At 45.1% G+C, this 25,656-nt stretch overlaps 1 protein-coding gene across 3 annotated transcripts in view; it reads left to right on the top strand.

Annotated features, from left to right (window-relative positions):
* Positions 1–25,656, top strand: part of LOC117609183 (uncharacterized) — a 171,342-nt gene that overhangs the window by 54,592 nt on the left and 91,094 nt on the right. The window contains exon 1 of one of the 3 annotated variants that reach the window (XM_034335185.2): positions 9,101–9,148. The exons of the other annotated variants lie outside the window; for them this stretch is intronic. The gene's annotated coding sequence lies outside the window, so the exon portion shown is untranslated. Of the gene's footprint in view, positions 1–9,100; positions 9,149–25,656 lie in introns of those variants that run through there. 3 annotated transcript variants of the gene reach the window in all.

Below are 25,656 nucleotides of genomic sequence, written 5' to 3'. Positions count from 1 at the left end.
CTCGTCTTCAACTCGGCTTTCAATGTTTCCCATTGTTGCGTTTTATTGCTGCTTTTTCTCCAGTCATCGGTATCTCAATGATATCAAATACGAATTGTTTTTATTTTCACGAGGAGTACGGTAGAGAAATTAATAAATATAAATTGAAGTTAGGATAGAGAGAAGATCCATTTAGGAAGGTCGAAGGCAGCAATGGTGCGGTATTGGCGGGGCTATATCGACGTTTCCTCGCGGCGACAGAGAAAGAGTAACAGCCGTGGCAGCCCTGCTGGCTGGGGACAGAGAACGAATGAAATTCAGCAAGCTTCATATCGTGGTCGTTACTTTCCACCGTGGAATTTATTTTCCCTCGGCTCTCGTCTGTCGCACACGTCCCTGCCGGGAGCCGAAACAGCGCGGGCTGGCGCGAAAGAAGGAGCAAAGATTTAAGTACATAGGAATTGGGTGTACGGCAGGGGTGGGCCGAGAGGGATGGGCGGTGAGTTAAAATCAGTGCTGCGAGGGATATCGAAGAAGGCGATATTTCAATCGACGTCAGATTTATCGAAGCTCCGGCCACGCGAAATGGCCAACGCATCGAATCGGGTTACGTGCCATTTCGTCGACTGCTTTTCCTACCTTTCGCAAGCTCCAACATTCTATACCGGGTGACGCGATTCGTTCGACTGATACCACTTTGCTCGTTGAATAATTCGTTAGCCGACTCTCTGCTCTGCTTTATGCCGGATTATTCTAACGCGATCGATCATACCTGGGCGAGAGAGGATGAAAATCCTGGTTCCGTTAGATGGCTAGAATTGTTGTATCGAAACTGCTTCGTTCTACCAATCCGATATTTCGTAACCGACGTTTCACCAAAAAATCCCAGTGCACCCGAAAAGTTATTTGAAAAAAATTTGCTGTTGTAATGTTCTGAGCAAAAGTTGCTATTCGCAGTCACGTGATAGCGTACTTTAGACAATAAGGTTGAAAAACTGTATAGAAAACTACTGAGGCGAGTAATCTGAAGCGAAAGTTTCGCGAGCGCAATTAGTGTCAAAAATTCCGGCGTTACCAAGGGACGCGATGAATTAGCCCTTACTGCATAAAATATCGTTGCCTTGCGCTGCGAAAGGTAATTAGCGGCACGTGCCACTGGTGGTCGCGAGACGTGCGACTAGAAACAATTAGTAACGAATTGGCCCCGAACAGCTGGCACGAATATTTAGTCGGCGCGGCAACGAAAAATGATGTAAAACACGTGGCCGTAATATCGGCCGCAATCTGGCACCAACTCGCTTCTTCCAGCCAGTTAACGTTCCTAAAGGCAACTAGTCTTTTTTTATAAGAAGCTCCGTGGAATATGGTAAGACTTATGGCGCTTCCAGCCAGGGAAACCTTAACGGACGATTCTCTGCATAATTATTTATCAGAAGGATGATGAAAAAGTTGTCGAAGAAAGACTTGAAGCAAGAAACGTGAGAAGTTTGTTAAAGAGCCATAGTGGCTCTTTACGCCTTTAAGACATTAACAGCTTCCTGGCTGGTAGTCTTTCCACTGTTTTAAGACCGAAAGCCACGTGTAATAGTTCTATCGTTAAAGCAAAAAAAAAAAAAAAAAAATATCTAAAAAATTTGCTTTCAACATTTGATATTGTAAATTTCTTTCCTCCGCTCCTTTCTCTTTTATCGCTTTCGGATATTTCTATCGGCACCGATCGTAGCTTGGCACGAAGCGATTTATAACTCGGTCGAGAATAAGAACAAAGCCTCGGTGAGATGCAATTTATACTTGGAAAGTTTGAAAATTGAATACAAGCAAGAACGTTCCAGTTCGAGATGATATTACGATGTAAGTGGATTTCGTATTACTTTCTATGAAGAAAGAAAGAAAGAAAAGAAAAAAAAAGATGTTAACAATAGATTTCATTTTTCTTGGAGGTGCAGCTTGTCGTGGCCATTAATAACGGAAGTCGCGTTCTTTCTTAAAGTTTACGTTCTAAGCGCGGCCGGTTATAGAGTAGTCTTAGTAATCGTTACGCATACCTAAGAATGGAGGGATTATTAATTGCTTTTGCTCGTGGAACCGTCAACGTCCACAGGCTTACCATATGGCACTGATTAATTACGCTCTGACCATTCAGGCCGGTTCACGTTCTTCGTGTACTTTGCCCGGTCACGATTAAGTTTGCCATGCCAATACTGTCCCGGTAATTGCACCTCTTCCAGTTACCCTTTAACCGTCTTGCTTTTAATTATCCTTACCTTGCCTTAACTTTTCTACCAGCCAAATGCTCGACGACCCGTTACATTCAAGCCTCGTCAATTTTCAAACGATTTCGATAACCTTCGGATTCTTAAATCCTTAAATCCTTCGCCCTCTTAAGAAAAGGATCTATATTTCAAGAGTTAATTGTTAAATATTATACTCTCGATTATGCAAATAGTAATTAGAAGTAAAATTGCAATTATGATATACTTGGAAGTACGCCAGTCACTTGGAACGTGACTTGATGTTATAAAGCAAGGGGCTAATAAAGCTTGCCGGCTGCTTTATGGAAAAATTCCATGAAAACGAGAACGTTAAAGCCGATGTAATTCATGAATTTAGATATGATTTATACAACCAGACACCAGCTGCATAATTAGTTAGTTTCGGACTTTTTGAAGGATTACCGGGCTTAGAAGGTGCGAGGCTCGCGGACCTCCGATTTTCCGTTATCATTTCATTATTTCCATTAATTTAATATCCGTCTGACGTGGTAACTGCGCGTGGCCAGAGGGGACATCTGACTTGTTAATTTTTCCCGCATAAATTACGGCCGGCTCGCGAGCTTTTAATTGATTCGACTCCTTGATATCACCGCCACCGCTACCAAATCGCTAAACTAATCAAATCGGTCGAGAAGCGAATAAATTTCTATTCTTTTCTGTATCGAAACTCGAAGAGGCACGTTATGGCGAAGGACTTGCACGTAAGTTCACGAAAACGTCCCATGGCTCTCGAGGTGTCTGCCAAAAGGGGTCTCTGCGACAGACGTCATCAACGAAGGGTGAAATAAAAAAAGGAAGCGGTGGCGGTTCCCTGGTAACCCCACACTTTTTCCAGCTGTCGGAGACAGTTCGAAAGTTGAGCAAAGCGAGAGAAAGGTGCAAGGAGAAGCTGTGTACGCGTGCGGTGAAGGTTTTTGCGCGTTCACGTTTTAGGTCTCTTCTTCGTTTTCTTGTTTCTCCCTACGACCACCGTTCGTTTCACCCTCTTAGCGGCGGGTACCGCGTCTAATTAGGCGTCCTGGACCCTCTCCGTGTACTCTGCACGCTCTGAAGAGCTCTTGCCGGTGCCGCTGCGTTTCTGTCCTCAGGGGATCGTGGAAGAAATGCCATCGGTGGAGAAGGAAGAAGGAAAAAAGAAAAAGAAAGAGCTTGCTCTCCCGCTTGATGCTGGTCGAAATCAGTCGGATTAAAGTTGGTGATTGCACTAACGAAGCTTCGGGCTGGCCCTTTCTCTCTTCCCGTTGGACCGAAGCAATCCAAAATTGAAATCGGAAATCGACTTTTATCTTGCCGGAACGAACATTCCGTCGAGACAATTTTCTTAGTCTCATCGATTCTTCCAGCTTTGGAAAACTTTGAATCGCGAAGCTTCTTCGGAGATTCCAATCTGTACACGTAGCCAGATTTTTATCGAATTTCCATTATCGAACGTGACCTCGAGCAAACGCGACAACCACGATAGATTGCTTTTCGTGATGGCAGCGCAAACTTTGAGAGAGCGTGACTGGCTCTGCTCTCAGCTGTGCTTGGATGATCGGCAAGAATAACGTTGACGGTCATCGTGACTCGAAGAAACAGCTGTGATTCGATCGACGTGCTATTCTATTTTATTTTACACCAATTATTGTATCTTCAAATTTTACACCCTGTTACATCGCGTTTCTGCATGCGGAATTATTCTCCAGGCACCCTAGCGCGACCACTGTGTTTTCATCGATCGCTTTTCCTCGTGACTTAATTTGTTAATAGCATTTCTTCGTGAAAAGTCTACGCCCGCGAACGCGTTCCCTCTTTAATACACTCATTCCCGGACCGTAATCTCCCTACGATCTAAAGCACCATTAATTCTTCGAGTGACTCATAATAAGGAAGGTTCACGATTTCAAAGGTGTTCTGTCACGCAGCAACAAGTAAACTCGTCCTTTGGCTCGCCACGCTCTATTTGCGGCGAAACGAAAATCGAGATACCTGAAGGGACAAACTACAAAGCGACCAGATGTGTACTTTTCATAGCTGATAAAAAGAGAGGAGAGCCGAAAGGAACGTATCGAATCGTTTTTCAACGGAACATGGCCACCTGTCCAGGGGCGTCAACGATGAGCCGAGAAAAGCAACGACCAGTGTTGCTCAGGGGAAGGAGGAAGAAAAAGCGAAGGAAAGAGGGTAATTCGTTTTCATTACCCATCCCCAGTTGGCAACTTCGATGCTGGTCGTAACGCACAAATTTACATCATCCTACCGCAACGGTATCCTTCATCTTGTTCTGTAGCCTTGCCACGATAGATGAATGGAAGAGGAGATAGCAGGGTCGAGGGGGATGCAAGAAATGGGCAATTTCTTTTCATTAGCAGCTGCTGGCGAGTTCGACGTCGTTCTTTCTACGATCTAGCTGCTAACGAGCCATGATCTGTATCTGCGTTTTTTCTTTTCATTTCTTCTATATGAAATTAACTTCATACGAACTCGGTCCATATTGCAATCCGCAGAAATCTAACGAAAGAAAATTAATTTACATAACGAAGAGGCTGAAATTCCTGTGAACATATTGAACGTAATAAAACTTTTTCCATCCATGACAGAGAAGCTGGTTCAGGCAAACCATAACATAACGATCGCTCGATACGTAACGAACAGCTCGGTAAGCGACAAAGTCGTCCGAACAAGCGACCCTCTAATTGTCTTGCTCGACGTGTAAACCCTTGGGGCGAAAACACGACGAAGCTCTTCGACGAGCCAGACCCGTGTGCACACGTTGCTGTCTACCTGAGCACCGAGCCCCTCGTGTCTCGCTTCATTCGAGCGTGGTTAAAAAAAAAAAAAAAAAAAAAAGAGGAAAAAAAGGAAAAGGGGTTGGGCCATGGAAGAAGAACGATTCGTTTTCATTAGCGAAGCTGCACGGCAAGTTTCAGTCGGTACGAGCCTGGGGGTGCGGATTGTTCTAAAGGGGGTGGTTGGGACTGGTTGGCTTGTTCAGTTGAAGCTGACCCGGTCCACCAGAGAATTCCACTTGGCAAGAAAGTGCGAGAGGAAGGCGAACCACAGATATCAAGCGAGATCCAACGAAGCTGCGTATGCCCGCCTGCGTCTCGACGGACGTCGAGTTTCCAAACGAGGGGATGCTTACCGTTTACTCCGTCGAGGATTACCGTGTCAGCCGGTGGATTTCATATTTCCCGTTCGTTGGAATCGTCGACGGGAATCGATCGTTCAGAAAATCGTTGGGGTTGCTCGAAACCCTCGGGGATGCTTGGAACGTACGCACGGCTTGTAAAAAAAAAAAAAGAAAAAAGAAACAACCCCTTTAGTTGGGATTTATTATCACGGCTTATGGAATTAACCTTCTTCGTTCAGGTGAAAGTATCGAAATATTTTTTCTGTTTTTCAAATTACTTGAGATAAATTTAGAACTCGGTGCGATAAAGGTAACGTCATTCTAAGGATTCTTTTCCTACAATGTTGCCGGAGATATTACGCGACACGTATACATATTAATAAACTCGAAAGAGGGAAGTTGAGCCTTAAAAGCTACTGGTATGCGCGATGGTAGTTGCAGTTTCGACTCACTTCTAGCAGTTGTAGAGTCGGACCGTTAGCCAGAGGCAGACCGGAGGTCGAGGGTTGCTAGTCGCGAGGGTGTAAGTGCTGTTTCGTGTACGCTCCGCTTCACCACCACCCACCAGTTCGATCCCCTGTCCTCCGTCTGTTTCTCCCTCCTTCCCTCATTTACTCTTTCTCTCCGGGGAGTAAAACACCCACGCGTACCCTCACCGACCAAGTGTCCCATGGGCTGTGATATATATATATATAGTTAGCTAGTTTCTTCACGTACTATTATTCCTTCTTTTTCACAGCCCCTCTAACTTTTTATTCGATATTTTATATTGGAAAATTTATCGCAAATATCGAAACGAATTGCACAGCCACACGAAATCTCTGTTCACCAGTTAGAAAGCGTATGCCAAATTGTTGGTTCGTTGGTACAAAGAAAGTTCTGCGGAACAATGTGAACAGACGTAATTCTGATTGAGAGAGGAGGAGTTCTCAGGATCGGGTAGCTTTTGTAAATGGCAGTAAACCGTGGAATCAATTCGCAGCCGAGTTAATAGCGGGTTACAGTGGTCAGAACAATTCCGCGTAAGGGCAAACGTGGTCGGGTCAACGGTGAACCATCCGGCAGTCGGAACTCTCGAAATGAGAGACTTGGTCCAGCAGATCGGCACTCTACACCGGCTGTTCATCCCGGCAAGTTTCTGGCCAACCGTCGATATCCAAAGTTAAAGGGGACACAGCCCCCCTACCCCCTTTCCCCTCTGATATCTCGGACGTGATAAACTTGATAGTATCTGGCAGGGAAACGGGGACGACAGCTTGCCATTGCCGATGACAGACATAATTAATGTAGGGACACGTTATTGGTACAGGAATCTCGAGGAGTTTCAGAGAAACGGACGAGTTTTTTACTCTTCCTTTTCTTCTTCGGACAGTTACGTTTCAATTATTATTTCGTTTAACCGTCTTCGTTTCTGTCAACGTTTCGTGCTTTAATTTGTACAACTAAGACACCACCAACCGCGCAACAATTAGTTCTCACCGGGGTGGTTAATCGAATTTCAAAGTCGAATCGATATCTTTCCAGGTCGAAAGATCGTTTATATTTGGAGCGAACGGTATTAAATAAACACGCGGATTTCCAATTTCCAATCGACGATTTTCATGAGAAACGAGTTTTCCCTCGATGATTCGCGAACAACCCCGTGCTAACAACAGGGCAGAGATAATAAATCATCAGCTCGATTATTCGATAAAGGATGCACAAAAGAAATGATCTGATTACCGATAAAAATATATATCTATATACGATGAAATCAACGAATTCATTTAATGCAGCATAGTTTTTGTTGGCACCTTTCATTGAAACGTGATTGAAGGTTTTTAATTATACCCAGCAGCAACCTTTTTGAAAAACCGTTTTGTCGAATAAGCGGATATATTCAATGCTGTCTGTACCTTCGTAGCATTTAATTGAACGTCACGCGGGGCTTTTATGCCCGTCCGTCGGCCACAACGTCGACGCCAAATTTTTAACGAGTCGCAACGCAGCAAACTCATTAAACTTCTTTCGAGCCGGGTTCCCTTTATGAATTTTCAATACGCTGTACCCATCCTACAACAACTCACCGATTACAGTTACAATCATTCTAATTTGTATTGTACCGTAGGATAGACGAAACGCGTCGGTGAATAGAGAATCAGGCGTTCTGATTACAGTTGAAATTATTCCTCAACGACGAGTTCGAAACGACATTTAAAACCCTTCGAATTCTAATCTGCAGCATTCATGCTCAGGTTCATATATCTCTGTAAGCTGGTCTGAGCTCAGTGCTTTTCCTCGCTGTTTCAATCCCGCCTGAAGCTTCAAGGTTCTCGACAGGATCTCGTGAAAAATTTCCAATGCTCGAGTGTCGCGGGTTTTATTAACGACCTGACGTGGTAACGAGGTCACCGGTTCGCGTTCACAATGAACGCTTTTCACACGGTTCCACCAGTCCCAGCAGTTGGACGTCCGTTCTGTTCGGGCAACAAGGTCGACGGGGAAAAAGAGAGTTGGAACCGGCTGAGCTCGAGGAAATTGTTAAGAAAGCTTGATATCCGGGAACTCGTTAGAACGGTCGGGGTGATGATCGGGCAGACATCGATCAGCAGAAGGTTTAAGTCTCACGGTTAAAAGGCTGGGCTGGCTAGCTAGCGTGGAACGGGCCGACCAGCAGATTAGGTTGGCTTCGGTGATAAGTGATCGCGGTTTCCGGCCTGAAACTCTAATTAATACCTCGACGCTTCGTTTGAGCCGGTGACTTACGGGCCTGTCGAGCGGGCGCAGAATTACGCTCAAACTGCCGGCGCAGCGGCGTTGTCCTTCAGGGGCGGTACGACCATTTGTTATCGAACAGGGCCGAAAGGGGCCGACCACTCCACCAACTGGAATTGTCCTATTCGACGCGTCCACCCGTCACCAGCTTCCAATGAAGCGACCTGACGGCTCGACTTTACAACACGCAACCAGTTGAACTTTGTCGCGACACCTCTTTCGCTTGATGAACAGCCCCTATCGATTACCCAATTCGTTCCCGTCTCAATTTCCCTTATTCCTATAATTGCAAGAATAATTTTCAAGGCTGTCGCGTTGGTAATGCTTTCGTGAAATGGGAAACAAGAGATATCGAGATGGGTGGGGAGATGTCGAAAACGAGCTTCTCTTTTTCAGTCAGCATCCATTGTTTGCTTTTCACGGTAACTTCGCCCTTCTTCGTGCTTCGGCTGCAGACAAGTTCCAGCTAACCGAGTGTCCGTCCCGGGTAATAGACTTTACAGCTACGTCATGGAAGCGTTCCATAAATGACCAAGGGAAAATGTTGGAGAAGGCGCAAACCGAATAAAAGGAGTGGTCGAAAGCGAAGGGGCGAAAGGAGACGGAGCTGTTGGGTCACGCGATGGGCATGGCACGAAGGTGACGAAGTACATTTCAGAAATGGACTCTGCTCTTTGGCTCTTCTGTACGCCTTTCTTACGTTTCCGCGGGCAAAGCAATTTTCGAAACGAAAGGATTTAGAAAGTGCTATCGAGGAATCTTAACGTCGCGTGGAATATTTTTTCGAGGGTGGTGTGGACGACGAGCACTTCACACGTTAATCCTTTACCTCTCGTGCTTTTCTTCCACTTTTACCAGTATTTTGTATCCTTAATCCGAGTACAATTGAAGTTGGAATTAAGTTAAAATTGTGATGAAAGTAAATGAAAAATTTTATTAACAAATTTTTCATTTTTTCTGTTTCAGGTGAGTGTCTAACGGGGATGGAAGTGGTACCCTTCTTTGCACCTGTTCATTTAAATCATAATAGGTATGTGGGTATTAAGATACGTAACAAGTTACTAAATAATTAACACGCCGCAATAGCAAGAACCGTTCTTCTAATTAATTGAATACCCTCGACGACTCGTTGTCGTTTATTTCTCAATAAAAGTTGACCTCGTCCGACGAAGGGTAGATGAGAAACAGACCTCCTCCCTCGGTTTCGCATCAGGTTGGCTTCCTTCGGTGCAGCAAGGTCGGTCGGCTTTCCAACCCCCGGCTGCGCGGCCACCGCGCCGCTTTCAAACCAGAGGGGTTGGAGATGGCGGTTAGATGCGGCCAGCCGATTAAGACGTCGATAAATAATATTAATTGTCGGCCAACTCCCGTGCCAAAAGCACCTTCCTCACCCTCGCGTAGAGACGCGGTCGAGAGTCGGTCGAGAGGGGGTGGGATGCGTTGCGTTTAATCAATACCCCCACGTAATGCTGCTGCGGATAGATGATGGCGATGCTAGAGTACGGGAAAGACGGTGTTGATGGAAGTAGAGCGTCTGTGCCGTTGGTGATGGTAGTGGTGGTGGTGGTGGTGGTGGTGGTGGTGATGATGGTGCAGGTGGTACCGATGCTGTTGCTGTAAGTTTATTACGTAAGCCGGGTCTCCTCGACGCGCTGAACGCAGCCTCGAGTTGTGTAATTAAAATTAATAATTCCACGGCCTCGATGCAGCCCTGTCAGACGACTCTATTTTCCTTCCACCCTGCTCCCCTTGCCTCTCCACCCTTCGCTCCTCGCGTCTTCCGCACCTTCTTCTTAATGCTTCACGCTACCGATTTCATTCTCCGCGAGCTCGAACGCTTGCCAACCTATCGGCAATAGAACTTGTGATCATACTAAGGTGCTTCTGTTGCACCTCTCGAGAGAGAACATGTATGGCTTGTTAGATACATCGGCTAATAAATTAAGATGGCTCGTGCGCGTTAGCAAAGAAAAATAATTTTTTTTTTTACTATTTTACCTGCCATCGTTAATTAGAACGGAAAAATGTATTCGAATTGAATGGATTTGATGGAGTCTTTACAGTAACATATGTTAATTAACTCTTTGAGACTTAAAATATAGCACAGATGGAAACGAGATTTTCGAAAAGCTCAAAGAGAAGCTGAAAGAAGAAGTCAAAGCAACTTTCCCTTGCTCCACGATCCATTTAACGTATGTATTCCCCATGAGCGCGTATCAACAGTATCCCCCATGATAGAGGGTGTAGCGAGTAGGCGTTTTCGGAACTCGAGGATCGCCGTGACGAGATGATGGTATGGGTGCTTGAGACGAACACTCGACCCACGCGGGTGCTCAGCTTCGGTGCGAGCGTTCGCGCACTCGTAAGCACTCGTGCGAATGCTTTCATTTTCCAACGTCGCCGTCGTTGGCGTCGTCGTCGCCGTCGTCGTCGTCGTCGTCAACCACTACGGTAATGAGAGTTCTAATGCAGTAACGATTACTTCGGGAAGGGTTGGTTTTTAAGGTGTGCGCGTTGAGTGCACCGTCGACGACCGACGAGTGCTCGAGCCAGCGCTACGCTCAAACTAACGGGATCTAAGTAATTTCTTTCGGTCTGGAGGCGTTTGGGCGCGGACTCGTACCAATCTGAGTAGAAACAGCGAATAGAAGGTATAAAAAAACAGAGATATTGCTCAAAGACGCGCTCGGTATTTGCCGAGTTACAGTCCGATTCGAAAAGTATCTAATGCTTGAAAATTGAAGCAGATACAAAGGGGATACACTATGGAATTATGAATGCAACATGTAAGAGGCTAAGGTAATTTCGACTTGAGATTTCCACATTAGCGTGACTGTTGAGCGACAGGTTGTCATAGAGAAGTTCTATTCTTATGAATTTTACACCAGCTTGTTCTTATGTCCTTCTACTATAGTTAGATCCGACAATTTCGAGAATAAGTCGGACGAGAAAATGTGGAACCTGCCGCATCAGCCGCATCAAGGTCAATATCCCCTTTCATGTAGGATACTTTTATAGTTCACTGACAAGTGTACCGTAGCAGAAATTATTGAGCTATACTACTGCGGATGCGCTTGGAAAGACGTTCCACCGCGTTAAACGAAACCTTGAATATCTATTCGATCCATTTACTCCAAAGTAACTCTGACGACAGTGTAACGGTCGAAAAAAGCTTGAAAATTCGAAAGCTATAAAAACAGACGATACAAGAAAGATTGGTTGAGAGAACGAGTTGCATGGTTGGACGCGTAAGGTCGCGTTATTGCACGGCTCTTCCATAAAAGCAATAACATCGAAGCCGGTAATAAGATTCTCTGGCTTTGTGCACAGCTTTCATCGATTGTAACTATAGTCCGTTACGAATGACAAAGGGAATAGTAACGCGGTAACGATCACGGCTATCGGGTTTTCCATTTAAATTACAGATCGTCCCGCGGTCGTTACAGCCGATCTGGATGTGGTAACAAGCAGCGTGCAAGACACGCTCGAGCCGAATGAAAATTTCATGGTAAAATGAAAAAGAAAAACAGCCGACCCGTGGAATATCTAATCGGGGCCGGTGCCCATCGTGAAAGTATTAGTCGGGCAGCGTTTTTCACTCGCTCCCATCCGGCCTGGAATAATTTTCATGCTCGATGAGACGCTATTTCGCGACTCGACGTGTTATACGCTTGATACAGATATAATTTCACCTGTACGCCGTTAATGCGATGCAAATTTATAAGCAAATTTCAGCGTAACCGCGCGCGTAGAATGCGCAACAGTTTGTACGTTGCCTCTTTATTATGCACGGTTACGGTTTAACGGCGTTTAAGCTCAACGTAATCAATTTTATTCGGGGTCTTTGGCACGGAAACGGGCGCAAAAAAATGACAAGTCGATTTCTTTTTTTCACGTGCTCCAGTTATGCTTACGAAAACCGCACATACATACATAGTTTGACGTTATGGTAGAATTTTTCAAAAAACTTGTACATTTCAAAGGTATTCGAAACGAATAGAAATCTTGCTCGTATACGAAGTGATTACTAGACCATCGCTGCATGTCGCTATGAAAAGCAACGATATTGGTAGAGCAAAAAATGTTGCCGGCAATACGCGATGAAAAATATTTGCTCTTCACCATCTTCAAACCTTTGAAACATTTTTAATTCGGGATACTAATTCGATTTAATTGCATTTACAATTCAGGGGTCGAAGAAAGCAGACGGTCGCGTAACAGTGACCATCAATCGCTAGAATCGACGCGAATTTCTCACGGGATAATCAACTCCGTCGATTAATCGTTGAGGATTAATTGCATCGCGATTGAATGAAGCAACGAGGCAAAGCAATTAAGGCAATCGTTCGGAGCGACAGCGGCATGAAAAGTAAGAGGGCCGATATCGAAAGTATCGATAAGTTTTTCCGTCAATTATATCTACCAGCCGTCGCGTCGGGCCACTTAAAAAACTTTCCTCCTATGTACAGACTTACCGCTTAAAGAGTTTCGAGTGTCCGTCATCGATCAAGTATCCCGGTAAATTTACCGAAAATAATTTGCTCCTCGTGTTCGATATCATCCTCGTTAAGTTTCGTCGAGAGTGGAAAAACAAGCATGGTCAGTTTCAAGAACGAGCCGCAAAGCTACTTGAACAGCTTTTAAAGTCGTCTCTCGCTGTCTGTTTGCTTCGCGGACTTTCCGACCATTTTATCCGATTGGACAGCGATCGTTTAAAGTATCGACGTCAGTGTTATGGTAATTCCATTAAAAGAAAGTTGCTCTTCTTTCGACGGCGCCGCCACTTTTAGCTACTTTCAGCCACTTTCAGCCACTTTGCGAAAATTGATTCGTTTCCAGACCCGTTTGCTCCGTCACCTGATCCATTTTATTTGATTTATTATAAATTAATAACGTTTTCAAAATAGAGAATTTCAATGGGTGTAGAATATGCAAGACAGAGTATCGAACGGGGACAAGCTAGTTACACGTCTCTGTTCACGGTCGACCCGGGAAAAGGAATAACTCGGTAGCCCGGGGCTGTTTGTCCTCGTGAATGGGTGTTTCCGTTGTTTCGATCTGCATTCACGGTAATTCGAACGACAATGTGTTTACCAAAAATTAGCTATGCTCGATCGAGCGGTAAATGCTGGAACAATCTCAAAATCGATTATAGGAGATTAAAGATACGTAAATATTGGAAAATAAAAGCGTGCTCGGGCTTTACCGATCGGAATTTCAATTTCAAATATTTTTTCAAGTTTATTTTTCATTTCGAGAAGGTAATTTCGTCTAATCGAATAATAGAAAAATAAAGGAAGTATTTAAAGGGATCGGTTAAAGGGATAAGGTATGTAATAATCACTTTTAAACTATCCCGGGGTATTAATGAGTCTCAGTTTCGCGGTCGAGTCAGATGAGAAAGTTCGAATGGAAATATTAATTGGTCGACGGGTTTGGATTCCTCGTGGCCCGCATGCATACTCGCGTTCACAGTCACCGCAAATTTATGTATGCATTTATGTATGCAGCCATCCGCTGACATGCGTATGCATTTATGTATGTAGCCGCGTCTCGACGTACAAGGCGTGCCACTTATTCTGACCGTTGCAAATAACTTCGCCCGTTGTTTGCATAACCAAACTCTTTCCCGGTGAAATTGTTCCGTACGCGTTGCGAACTGTGCTCGTGTTGCACGTACTACATCGTGTTACAGGATTACGAGTACAAACGTAACGACGCGAACAGCCCGGGGAAGATAGTGATGAACGTGGATTCGTAAGCTGCTTTCAACACCGACGGCAGAAATAAAACCGCTAGGCATTCTTTTCTCTTTCTCTTTCTCTTTTTTAACAAAACGTAGAAATACTTTGCTTTTTTTCTATTTCTAATTTTTGATAATTCACCGTAACAGCGAAAGGGTTAAAAGACGTCGAAAGGAATCATTTGCCGTTTGTGTGTTGGGGATCGAGATTCAAGTGGCGAGACGCTCGTTCACGCTGGTTGGTTGGACGTTCGACTTGCTACTAATCAACGTAATTCCTAACTTGTAAAACACACAAGCTAGTTCCGTGGTCCTTAACGAGATTATCCCTTGTTAAGCATCGAACCCTTGCCGGATACGCCGACTCGCTCGTTGGTCGGCTGCTGGCAAAAAACCTGGACCAGTGTGCGATCGCACGTGTCATTCGCTTACGGAAATCGTCCGGTCCTTTGTTTCTTTTTTTGCCACCCTCGTCCTGGATATTCAACGACGAGAATTCATGGAAACGGTTGATGAGAAGAGAACTCGTGAAAGAATTTGTTCTTTAACGATTCAATCGTGTCGTCGCTTTGTTGAAATTCCTATACGCGAATTTGGTTCGCAGGGGTTGTAACGAGCAGGGGGGGAAAAAAATTCGGGCGATCAACAAGCTCGTAGCGCATTATCGGTCGAACCAGCGGAATGGCGAGCAACGCAATAATTAAATTACGAGCTGACCGTGCAGGCTTTGCCACGAGTACCATGCGACGTTGCAATTTTATTTCGACCGCAGAATTTCATTCGTCAAGCACGCCATACTACGAATCACAATTATTCCCAACCTTATGTATCTCAACTGGTGCACGTACCAGCCTCGCTCGTCAACCTCCGCTACCGACAGAATTCCATTTTTGCAAATTATTCTTCCATTTTCTGCCCCACCCTCTGTACTTTCCTCCTCTTCCTATCCAGCCACGGAACACAATAAATCATTCCTCTCGTTCTCTCGTTACGATCAAACTAATCCCGGGAATTTTTTAGGCCAACTTACGAGCGGAAGTCCTATAAATAAAAGTTGTTGCTCGGCGAAAAGAATGTTTACACGCAGAGCGGTGCGGCGTGGCACGACGTCGTATCGATTATGACGTCTATTTAGAGAAGCGGAAGGCATTACTCTCGCGACGCGAACTTTAAGGTCGAAAGTTTCGCGATAGCTAGCGGGGAAGAGATCGTACGCTTGACAAACGAAGCCGGAAGCAGAAACAAATGGCGCCGTGAATCTCCGCCACCCTTCTTCTCTGTCTTTTTAATTCCTTTCCTCGCGCCACATGTTCCAACGTTCGATCTCCAGAGACCTTACTCTTTCGCGACACAAATCTTCCAGGACCTTTATCGGGTATGGTCACTTTATCTTATTCGCGTGTAGGGTGTTCATCGTAAAGGTTCCCACCAATTTTTTTCTTTTTTACACACTTCTGATAAATCTTATCTTCTTTTTCCGGGGGACAGCTGTGATTTCGTGCTACTAGTCCGAAGTAACAATAAGTAGGACACGCGTTGTTCGTGTCGAGTGTCGTGTCGCGTGCAGGAACGAAAGAAAAACATTCCGAACGTTCCGAAGCAAAGTGAACCGACGGCGATTCGTTCGAAGGGTGCTTTCTTTTCCCTTCTACTCTAGAAGAAAGGTCGGTGATTTTCGTAGCGACGCGCCATGTGTTCCGCTGTAGCATCGCGGCTGATTCATGAGGACCATTAATTTAAAAGAAACGAGAGTCGTCGAGTCACCGGACGGAGTAACGACGCGCGGATGTGCACACTCGACCGCTTAATAAGCTCGATGCTTCTCCCAACAGTTGCTCCCCCTAACTGTTAAAAAGAAATAAAATTCATCAGCTATTTAAAATTATCCAGCAAGATTCGAATCTAAATACTTTCTTCGTCCCATTCCGTCTTCACCTTTTACAAGGAAACTTTGTACACGGGATTCGTAGCTAAAGGGTTTAAACGGTGCCGTTGGAGATTCAGCAAATTTATCCACATTTATCCAGCACTCAGCAAACGCAGACCGTTTTTAATTCCCTCGTGGAAGGGTTGTTTTCAATCGAGAAATGTCCTAATTAAAGAGTTAATCGGTCTGACTCGGTGCCAATTAGCCCGAAACGACGTCGGCCAAGGAAGAGGGGTGGCGCGGTGCGAGGAATAGCAAAGAGAAAGAGAGAAACAGAGGAGGGAAGGAACGATTAGAGAGATGGAAATTTCGTGTGACGCGTTGAATCGTTGGAAACGCACCTTTAGCCCCGGTTCGCTCGGTTTTGCTGTCGCAGAAGAAGGGCTGAAGGGGGGAGTTGTAGTAGGGGTCTCGAAGTCGCTTTACCAGCCAGGAAATTACACGTCCTTCCGTGCTATAAGTTCAACGAGAAGGGTGCTGCGCTCCTCGTGTCTCGGTTGTGGGCCACGCTCGCGTTTACCATCTTGCTCGTATCCTTTCATTGCTCCGCTTGGGGTCGGTATTAATTGCTATTCGTGTCTTCGACGCGTAATTAATTGTCGAAATTTGTCATGCGCCGGTATAATCGCGACCGAGCTGCCTTGAAATTTCCTTCTGCCACCGGCTGCACGGCCAGACTGCGTCCCGGAAGGAACGTTTTATCTTGCTCACGCGAACCTTACTTGTCAGTCGCCTACAGGAACGAGCATATTTTACCTTTCCTTCCACTTAAGTGCCCTTTCGTTTCGTTTCGTTTCGTTTCGTTTCGTTTCATTTCATTTCGTTACACCTTCGCGTTCGTCGCGGTTCAAGTTCCTCTCAAAGTACAAGTTACTTCGATTAAAATTTCCTAATAATCATTATTTCCTAAATTATTCGCCATTCGAACGGCTGAACTAAGGGTTGAAATATTTCGAAAGACGAATAGTTTCGATAGAAACGGATTTTATTCAGAAAGTTATTAACAATAGAGCGAGTCGACGCGATTCGCATGGAAAATCGGTCGCGAAGCGTAACGGGAACACGAGGAAAGTTATTCGACGGGTGTCTGGGCAGGAAATGGCGACGCGAGTCGGGTAACGAGCAGTATTGGGATTTTCCCTGGCAAGTTAGCGAGAAAGAAGTAACTGACTGCCTCTGGTGACATTGTCGCGTCTGAGGATCTTGCAGGAAACTCTGCGGCTCTCGCGTTCCCTCTCGTCGAGATTAATTATTCCGGAAGCAAAGAGCCGACCAACTCTCTCTCACACGATGTTTCCAACTTCTCGGTATCGAGCTCTGGCTACCAGAGCCAACCTTGTTGAATACCTACTCGAAGAGACACGTGCACACCGAACACGTGTAACCACCGCATTTCGCAATGACAAGTTTTATTGCGTCTGACATCCCCTCGAATAAAAATTCATGTACAGACAGTTTTAATTCGACCAAAATATCTCCCCAAAGTCGATGACCTCCTCCAACGAATCAAAGATCGTTGCAAAGTTAATTGCGATCGATCGCGCGAAGACGACGGGGAAAATTGTCATTTAGAGATTTTATTCCTGGGAAATCGGGCCACCATTAGCGTAGCAGCGTTGATTCCGCGTCTCTATTATTAAATCACGACACGGCACACGAAAAGCTCGGGCGAAAATTTCAGTTTTAGCGATCGCTCGAACGACAGAACCAGCGATCAGCCTTTTGCAATTTAAATTATATCACGTACCTGAACGTTTATTCTTATCTATGTATATCGCGACACGCTTTCTAGGAAGCATGCTCTGGCTTCATAATAATTAAAATAGTACACCGTAGTATTAAACCACGTTCGCATTATTCGATGTCTATGCAAGAATTGACGAAAAGCATTGAAATAAAACGACACGCGGTGATTTTTATTAGCACCGACTGTCCACGTGGATAACACGTCGAACGAGAAACGAGCGAAACGAAATGTCAATAGCAGAGATAGCCACGTCTCACCTTCGTCGCGTGCAAACCGCAGAAACGTAATTGAATATCGGGAAGCCGGTGTGTCCTCTCGCTGGCCATCGGTTATTAACGCTAATGATTTTACAGCGCTTGAATATTATACTCCACTCTTTCGTTTTCCATTTCCATCTCCTTGCCTTTTAATTCCCCCGCGGGAATTATCCGCAGTCTCAAGTAACAAACTATACTTAACGCGTTTAACTTGGACGATCCCTTAAGCTCCAAGACTTAAGACTTCAAGTCCGAGGGACCAGCCCGTCTAACGAGGTTGTAAAATCGGTCAAGCGTCGGGGTAAACGAAATGTAATCGTCGAAACGATTTCGCGAAAGACACGTTCCACGGGGTGTGTGTAGTCAGAAGAGGGGTGAATACAAGCTAATCCGGGGTTAAGAAGGAACTAACGAGGCAGCAAGAGAACGTGAGCGGAAGTATGACCGAGTGCAATTAAGTTCGCACCCCTGGGCACGATTTCTCCGGTTGCTCGACGCTCCTCCCTACAGATTGTGCAGTTTTCTGGTAAAAAGGAAAAACCAGTCGCACGTTTATCCCTGGGGACGGGAGAAACCACGTCGCGACGGGTCGTCCGCGACTCTGTTATATCGACTCGATTCACTAGAGAAGAAGAGGAACGAGGGGTAAAGCTGGGGACCGGTGGAATCTTCTTGCCAAACATTGAAAGGAACAAGGGAGAAAGATGAAAATAGAGGATCTTACTATCCTGCATAATTGCAGCGAATTAAATTCGTCTCTGGTGGCTCGGCCGGAAATCACTTCTCCTCGCTCACGTCTCTGTCACGTCATTATTTTCCACGGAGCTTCGCCTTTCACAGTTTACGTACTCGTCCTGGCTTCGTTAACGAACTTTGTCGGGTTCATCGAGTTTTTGTTAACGAGCCACCGAATGGATTTGCTTTTCAGGGTAAAAACTTCAACCCTCGCTCTCTCGGTTATCTTTGTAGAACGAGAACGTTCTGTGTCGAGCGTGCCACGAATTATTTTATTCCGTACGAATAAATTGAGAAGCTGGCTACGGACTCTGATACCGGCTTCTTCGTCGTAATTAAGACCTCTTTGAACGGCCGTTCCGTGGCTAAATCACGGCAAATTGGCGACGATCGGGAGCGAACTAATTTCCTACGATCCTACACGATACACCATCGAATGGCTTGCTTGTCTCTCGTTGAACTGCAACTCTTACGACCACCGCAACGATCTAAGCGATTGCGAATCGCCGCTTAACGCCACTTGACCAATTCACTTCCGATCTTCCTAGATAACTTGTTCGCTCAAATAGCAGTTGCAACTTGTTTCCGTTCTTTTTATCAAAGCGATTTCCGTCTCGTCCTACGCAGCAGGGAATTCAGGCAATTTCAATAGCGAAACTCACGACGTTTCTCATTATGTTGATTTCAAGGCATTCGAACGATTAAACCGCAACGAGCGGAAACGTGAAACTGGGTCACTCGTTTCAGACGCTGGCTCCATCCACGGAAACTCGAAGCGGCGCGACATCCTCGCAAAAACGTCGTTTGCATCGAGAGATCCGAAGTTTCTCGCTTCTTGAACAGCGACAGGAATTATCAAGAATATTCCGTCCATGAGACAACGATGCTGAAAATCTCTCGGTTGACGCGTTCGTCTGAAACGAGTACGCTTTTTCCGCTAGACTTCCCATCTCCTTTACCCCGACAGCTAATCAAAATCATCCGAGAGGCTCGCTATTTATTTTCTGTTTTACCGCTCATCTTAACGAGGGTAAAAACAAATCCGTTTTAGACAAAATTTCATCAATTCCACTCTCTGCTCGTCGTGTTTTCGTATTTTCGTCTCGCGTCGAGAAGCACGTTGATCGAATTTTCACTTCTGAAAATCTTGAAACTGCTGGAAGAACTTGTCTGCATCCTAACCGAGAGACAGAAGATGGGAGAGAAGATCCTTTCGATTTTTCCCGGTGAATCGCGCGCTAAGACTTTGCCAGACGCGAACTTTGCCTTCTCACTTCGGAAACGAAGTTAGAGGTCTTATCACGCTCGACTAACGCCGGATTTCACTTTCCTTTCTTTTTTTTTTGCTTTTTTTTTATCGCCCGCTTCTTCCTCCCTTATGCGGCTTCGAAAGTTCACCGATAACTTCTGTTAAGTGCAGCTCGTTTATTGACCGTGGAGTTTGAGGCAACGCTGTTCCTATTGCCACTTTATCGATGTTGATCTCCTTTGGGAAAGCTTGCTCGCCGATTAGAAACTTTGGATCGGGGATTCGAAATCTTGGACGCGTTAATTTATATTTTCAAATCCTCGGGCAAGGACGTATCCAGAGGCGAAGGGGCAGAGAAATACGCGCGGATCGTGCGGCAGTTCTTTAAAGTGAAATTAAATTTAAAACGACGTAGGGATTTGAAAGTTCAACGAGGCTGTGGATAAAATTCGAAGTTTCATGGAGCGTAAGATGGGACAGTGTGATTGGAGGAGATGTAGTTGCGTTTCTACGGTGTCAGCGGGTCGTTGGGTGCGGAGCAAGGTATTCCCCGCGAGAAAACCCCATAAAATCGGCTTACTTCGTCACCGACACACACCGGGACACAATTGTACAATGGCTGATAGCAAGTATGTGTATGTACTCGGGTTCGTTCTGCGGAGTGCGCGCGCTGGCCTGGGTCAAAGTCCTGGGATTTCGTTTTGTAAAACAGTAGCATCGCGGTCGATAGCCTGGCGAGAAGTATAAGTCGACCCTGGAGGATCAACGTTGCTGTTTTCCGGCTGGCACCGCGAGAATTTCAATCTCGATAATCTCCTGCCTCGATAATGGAACAACGCCGCGAGATCGTTCTCGTTCCCGTTCCCGTTCTTCCATTCGGAGATATTTTTTCCTGTTATACGATTCGATTAACCGTGGACCGACCTCTTCCTCTTGCTACCTCCATCTAGAAAGAGAAGAGTGTTTTGTTGGCGAAGCTGTTGCTCGCTGAATTCCGGTTCACTGAGCCGTTCCCTTCGTTCCTTCTCTCAGTGCGGTGTTTAAAAAATAAAAGATTTAGGTACTCGTTAAACTGACTGCGAATACTTGACGGATATATTTTTGAATCTCGAGCAATTTTTGATTTTCAATGAAATCTAATTTACAGCACGGCATAGACGTAACAATGTCGAAAGAGAAAGTTTCGACAAGCGAAAGGAAGAAGAGAGAAAGGGATGGCGACGGGAGGGTAGCATTGTTGACTCCTAATTCCGCTTCGACGTCTAATTAAGTCAACGCGTTGATTCTCCTTCGAATGCTCGAGGCTAGGGCGGAGACAAAAAGGTTAAGGGACACTGAAAGAGAGGGAAAACTGGCAAAGGGAAACTCGTGCTGAACTCGTTACACCGAGCCCGACGTCGAGTTAGTTATGCGGATGCTAAGTGAAATCTTGCCGCGTTTTTTCTCCAGATTTCACATTCCCTTCCGACGTTGTTTTCCTTCGCTCCACGTTACCCTTTGTTTTTCCATTTCGAAAGTCTCCCATCATTGTCGCTTTCTCTCAGCCATTTTACTCGAATAATCCTCTACATTCGTTAGCATAGTTACAACGCTGGTAACTCATTAAAATCGAGTGAATTCCATAGGACACACGAAGAAGAGTCGTGTTCTTTTTGACATTCAAGTACCATCGGAAGAATAGATTATTCCTTTCCGGAAATGATCCACTCACAGAGAAGATTCTGTGCTTCCGGAACGAAATCAGTGGCTATTCGATGAAAACGAACAAGTTGGAAGGAATTGCGCGCTTGGCCGTTTATCGCTCGCACTTAGCCAGGCTATTAACGCCGATGAAACCGCGATAAACTCGTCCGGACTTGGCGGGGGCGGTAATTAATTTCCAACGGCACAGATACTCGCGATTCTCGCGATTCTCTTGGCTTAACGTCCTTAAGCATCCTCCCTGCTTCTCCGTTTCTTTCCGTTATCCGGCTTTGTCGACCGCCTCGGGACACTCGTCGACTTAATTAAACGTCAGAGTAGAATTGTGAACCGCGGATCAAAATCGGCGAAGAATGAGCTCCCAGATGCTTCGCCGAACTCGCCGTTGTTTCGGATCGACGTAATTCGAAAGATCACCTCTCATGATTTATCGTTCAATGTTACTTGATTTATTCATTTAGTTAAATAGCTCCTGATTTAAGTGTGGTGTAGGGGTTGAAAAGGGATTGCAGCGATTACAATTTCTTCGAAACGTTCGTATAAAATTATCCTATTTCATTAGCCTTTCGAAATGTAATTAAATTTTCGAGAGCAACGACGTTGAATATACAGTTTATCAATTTACATCCGATGTGTTTTATTTTAATTCAATTAACCGACGGAAACACAGTAACCTCTCCTATTCGCTCGATGTATCAGAGTCAATATATAAATTATATCTGAAAGCAATTTCAATGAATTCATAATTGATACAGTTAATTAACGCCGGTTCATGGGTTATGTTGAATTGTTACAATACGACGGCATATATAGGTTCATAAGACTTACGGGGTTGAAAGAGAAATTCAACGTATAATAAAACGCTAAATAATATCGACGTTGTAATTACAATTACATAATTTGTACCCTCTTACACGGTGAACATAAATTCCAATTGCTTCACGAACAAGCTACAAAAATAAATAGAGCAAACGATAAATCGTTGCGTTAAGGGTCTCGACAAAGTATCATCAAACGGTCATAAAAAATCCATTAATTTGGAAGCGGCTCCCTTTGCCGAAGGGCGTCTCTCCTAAGTAGATAGAACGAGAGGGTGAGGGGTTGGAGGCGGTTTTACGAGGAGGGTTGTCGAGCTCGATCCAGAATCGTTCCGATCGTAATTCGCTAGCATCCCCGTTACCGTATTCCAATCCGTTCGAAATACGAGCGAGCGGAAGAGAGGAGAGAAGAGAGAACTGGTAGCCGATGCAGACACCAAAATCAGCTTACGCCTATGGCAACAAATCTGACTTTGCAAATCGCGCGGACTCCCGTCAACGGCTGATGCCCCGATTTACAGCAGATATTCGCCAAGTGCCTAGCTACTTTTCGCGGATATTTCGTCGAAAGGTTACTGCCCACCTAGAAAAAACCTTAAGCTTTAAGCTTGGAATTTTGCTTTTTTCAATCATACCGCGTTCGTAACTTATCAAGTTGACCCGTTTAATTCACTAGAAAATAAAGTGGAAATAAAATTTATCTGTATCCGGGGGTTATTATAAAGCGAAGGAATGCCCGGGGACAAAACGACCGGATGGAAAATGGTAGACGGTGTGTGGGATGTTAGAGGGTAAGGGGTTGAAAGGAAAGGGAGAATCCGGTTTGTGGGACAACGAACGACGAGAGGAGACGGTGACGGCACAAAAGGACGAAACAAGAAGGATCGAATAAACGGGAAGCAAGGTGCGAAAGCCGCAGGGAGAAACAGAGAAGCGAGGAAAATAATTTAATTTAATACGTCTTTCGGCGCTGTTGAAAGCAAGAAAACGAAGAAAGAAGTTTGTGCAGCCGTGTCATGAGAAGAATCTTTCTTCGAGCCAGGGAACAATGTTTCTTGTTTGTCAGGTGTCCCGTGACAGGACGAGGTTCTTCGCGATCGTCAGTAGTAAATGAAAATTCGATAACGTCGGTTCAGGTATATTTTTAGTTGCTTCGTTATGGCTGAAAAGAATAGGTTTCCGATGTTGCTTTTGCAACAAAGTATTCAATTATCAAGAACCAGTACGCGACTCATATCCGTTGTCTAAAAGTTTCAAGAGTCCCAAGAATTGTGTTCAGTCGAAACAAGCATCAAGCTGATTGCTGCAAACTTCTTCCATACCAATCAAACTGTTGTTGAGACAGTTGTGTGATAAACCTAGGAAAGTCGTAACTTTTGAATTGGACCTTCCACGATACAAGCGGCTTAAAACAGAGTAGAGGAGCCATATCGAGAGAAGAGAAATTTCTCACTGTTCCCGGTCACTCTATTTGTCCACGTAGTTCATCGAGCCTCCACGAAAGCTTATTGAATTTCCGTGCCAATCGATAGCGCAAACCCTTGACCAGCGAACGCTTGAGACAATGCCAAGGGAAAAGCAATGTTCGGATCGGCTCTATAGAGAACGGCAAGAAGAAAGAAACAATAAACGGAATACCGTTCGCCAAGAAAAGAAAGAATCGAGGCGTGGTAAAAGAGAGAAAGAAGCCGGTAAAAGGAAAAAGAGTATCGACAAAGAACCGTGCAGAGGCGAGCAGATTTATCGAGTACAGTTAAAAAAGTTGCGGTGCTGGCCCGGCGTCGTTTTCGTTTCCTTCACCCTCTCTTCGCAAAGAAACGTTGCGACTCGAACGAGATAACACCCGAGCAAAAGGGATTCCCTCAGATTAACCCTCTGGACAGATAAGGATTTCCAACGACGATAAAGCAACTCGAACCGACGCCACGTCCGTCCGCTCTTGGACGTCTCTGTATCACTTCCTTCGGGGTAAGTCTGTTCGAAAGCACGGCTGTCGATGACTCGAATAGGTCGAATCGTTCGATTCGACAGCTGCACCAACGTACAAGTCGTCGTCGTCGTCGTCGTCGTCGTCGTCGTCGTCGTCGTTGGTAGAAGAAGGGACGAGACGTTGCTCTCACCACTGCTCTACCATATCCCTTCAGATACGATACGTTTCCTGGGGAACTTCTCTGATAAATGACCGGGGAATATGACTGGAAACACTTGTGCTTTGATAAAGTTGGAGGATCCATGGGATGGGCTTTTGCACGTGGGGTTGAACAGCTGGGGCTGGGGTGGTGCTAAATCATGGTTAACTCTTTGCATTATCGAGTCACTGTTCTGACGCTACAATATTATAACGTAACATTTTCATTTTCTTTTATAAATACTTGCCGCCCGTTAATTGCACGTCGGATTAGCCGAGTGTAATCCTATAAATATAGGTTTACACGGGGGCCACGTCAAACTTGGTTCTCCCAATTATTATTGCAACTACTGGAGTTTCGCGACAAAGCCACAATCCTCGATGCTGAACAATATCTAGATTGTCGAGTAGCGGGAGAAGGAAACGGAGGTTAGACAAAAGGAGGCCGTGATTTGTTAGCACGGCCAGATACGAGAATCGTAGCACCGGCTAACAGCCTGTCCAGTAGTTTTTGCTATCGATCACCGGCTGCCCAGACCGGGTATTTATCAGCCCGAAGCAATTTTCGCGTTGACTCTTCTCCAGCAGAGAGTTCGATCTTGATTTTTGGTGTAAATACCGGCTCGACGACCACGATAACCCTTGATTTATCACCGTCCCTGGTAATAAAGATATCGAGCCAGGCTTAATTACAGAAAGGACGTTGGTATTCCTGAGATCGGCCCGGGCCCTTGTATCGTGCCTTTTTGTCCGAGGAAACCGATCGCGATTCCATGGTAACCGCAGGGTTAAGGAAACGGAGGGATATTCGGTTAATTAGAAGGATGATTCCAGACCGTTACTTCGGACTTGGATGATTTTTTTCAGAAACACATGGGGCGTGTAAAATGTTCTTTCTTCTAATTTGCGGTGGGATCAGTTATTTTGTTACGAAAATTGCGTCCAATGCCGAGTGACCTGAGTCTAAAGGTCTACGACACTGAATACATAGATATTAATTACCATGGTTTTAGGACACATTAATTATTGAAGCTCCGTCCAACTAGTATATCGAAGGTTCGAATATAACCAAAGTGGAGAATAATTAATGCTTGCAGTTTGATAAATATAGCAGACGTTGGGTAACGCGTTTAATAATTCAAGAAGAGATTGTCTAACGAGGACCGAAGATATCTCTTCTAAAGGTGCAATTCAGCAATTTTCCAAAAAATATTTCTGAAAATATAAGTTGGA

Source organism: Osmia lignaria, chromosome 14 (assembly GCF_051020975.1).
Source record: "Osmia lignaria lignaria isolate PbOS001 chromosome 14, iyOsmLign1, whole genome shotgun sequence".
In the NCBI taxonomy this organism is placed as follows: domain Eukaryota; kingdom Metazoa; phylum Arthropoda; class Insecta; order Hymenoptera; family Megachilidae; genus Osmia; species Osmia lignaria.
The sequence above is the reverse complement of the archived record's forward strand: the minus strand, read 5'-3'. Positions and strand labels throughout refer to the sequence as shown.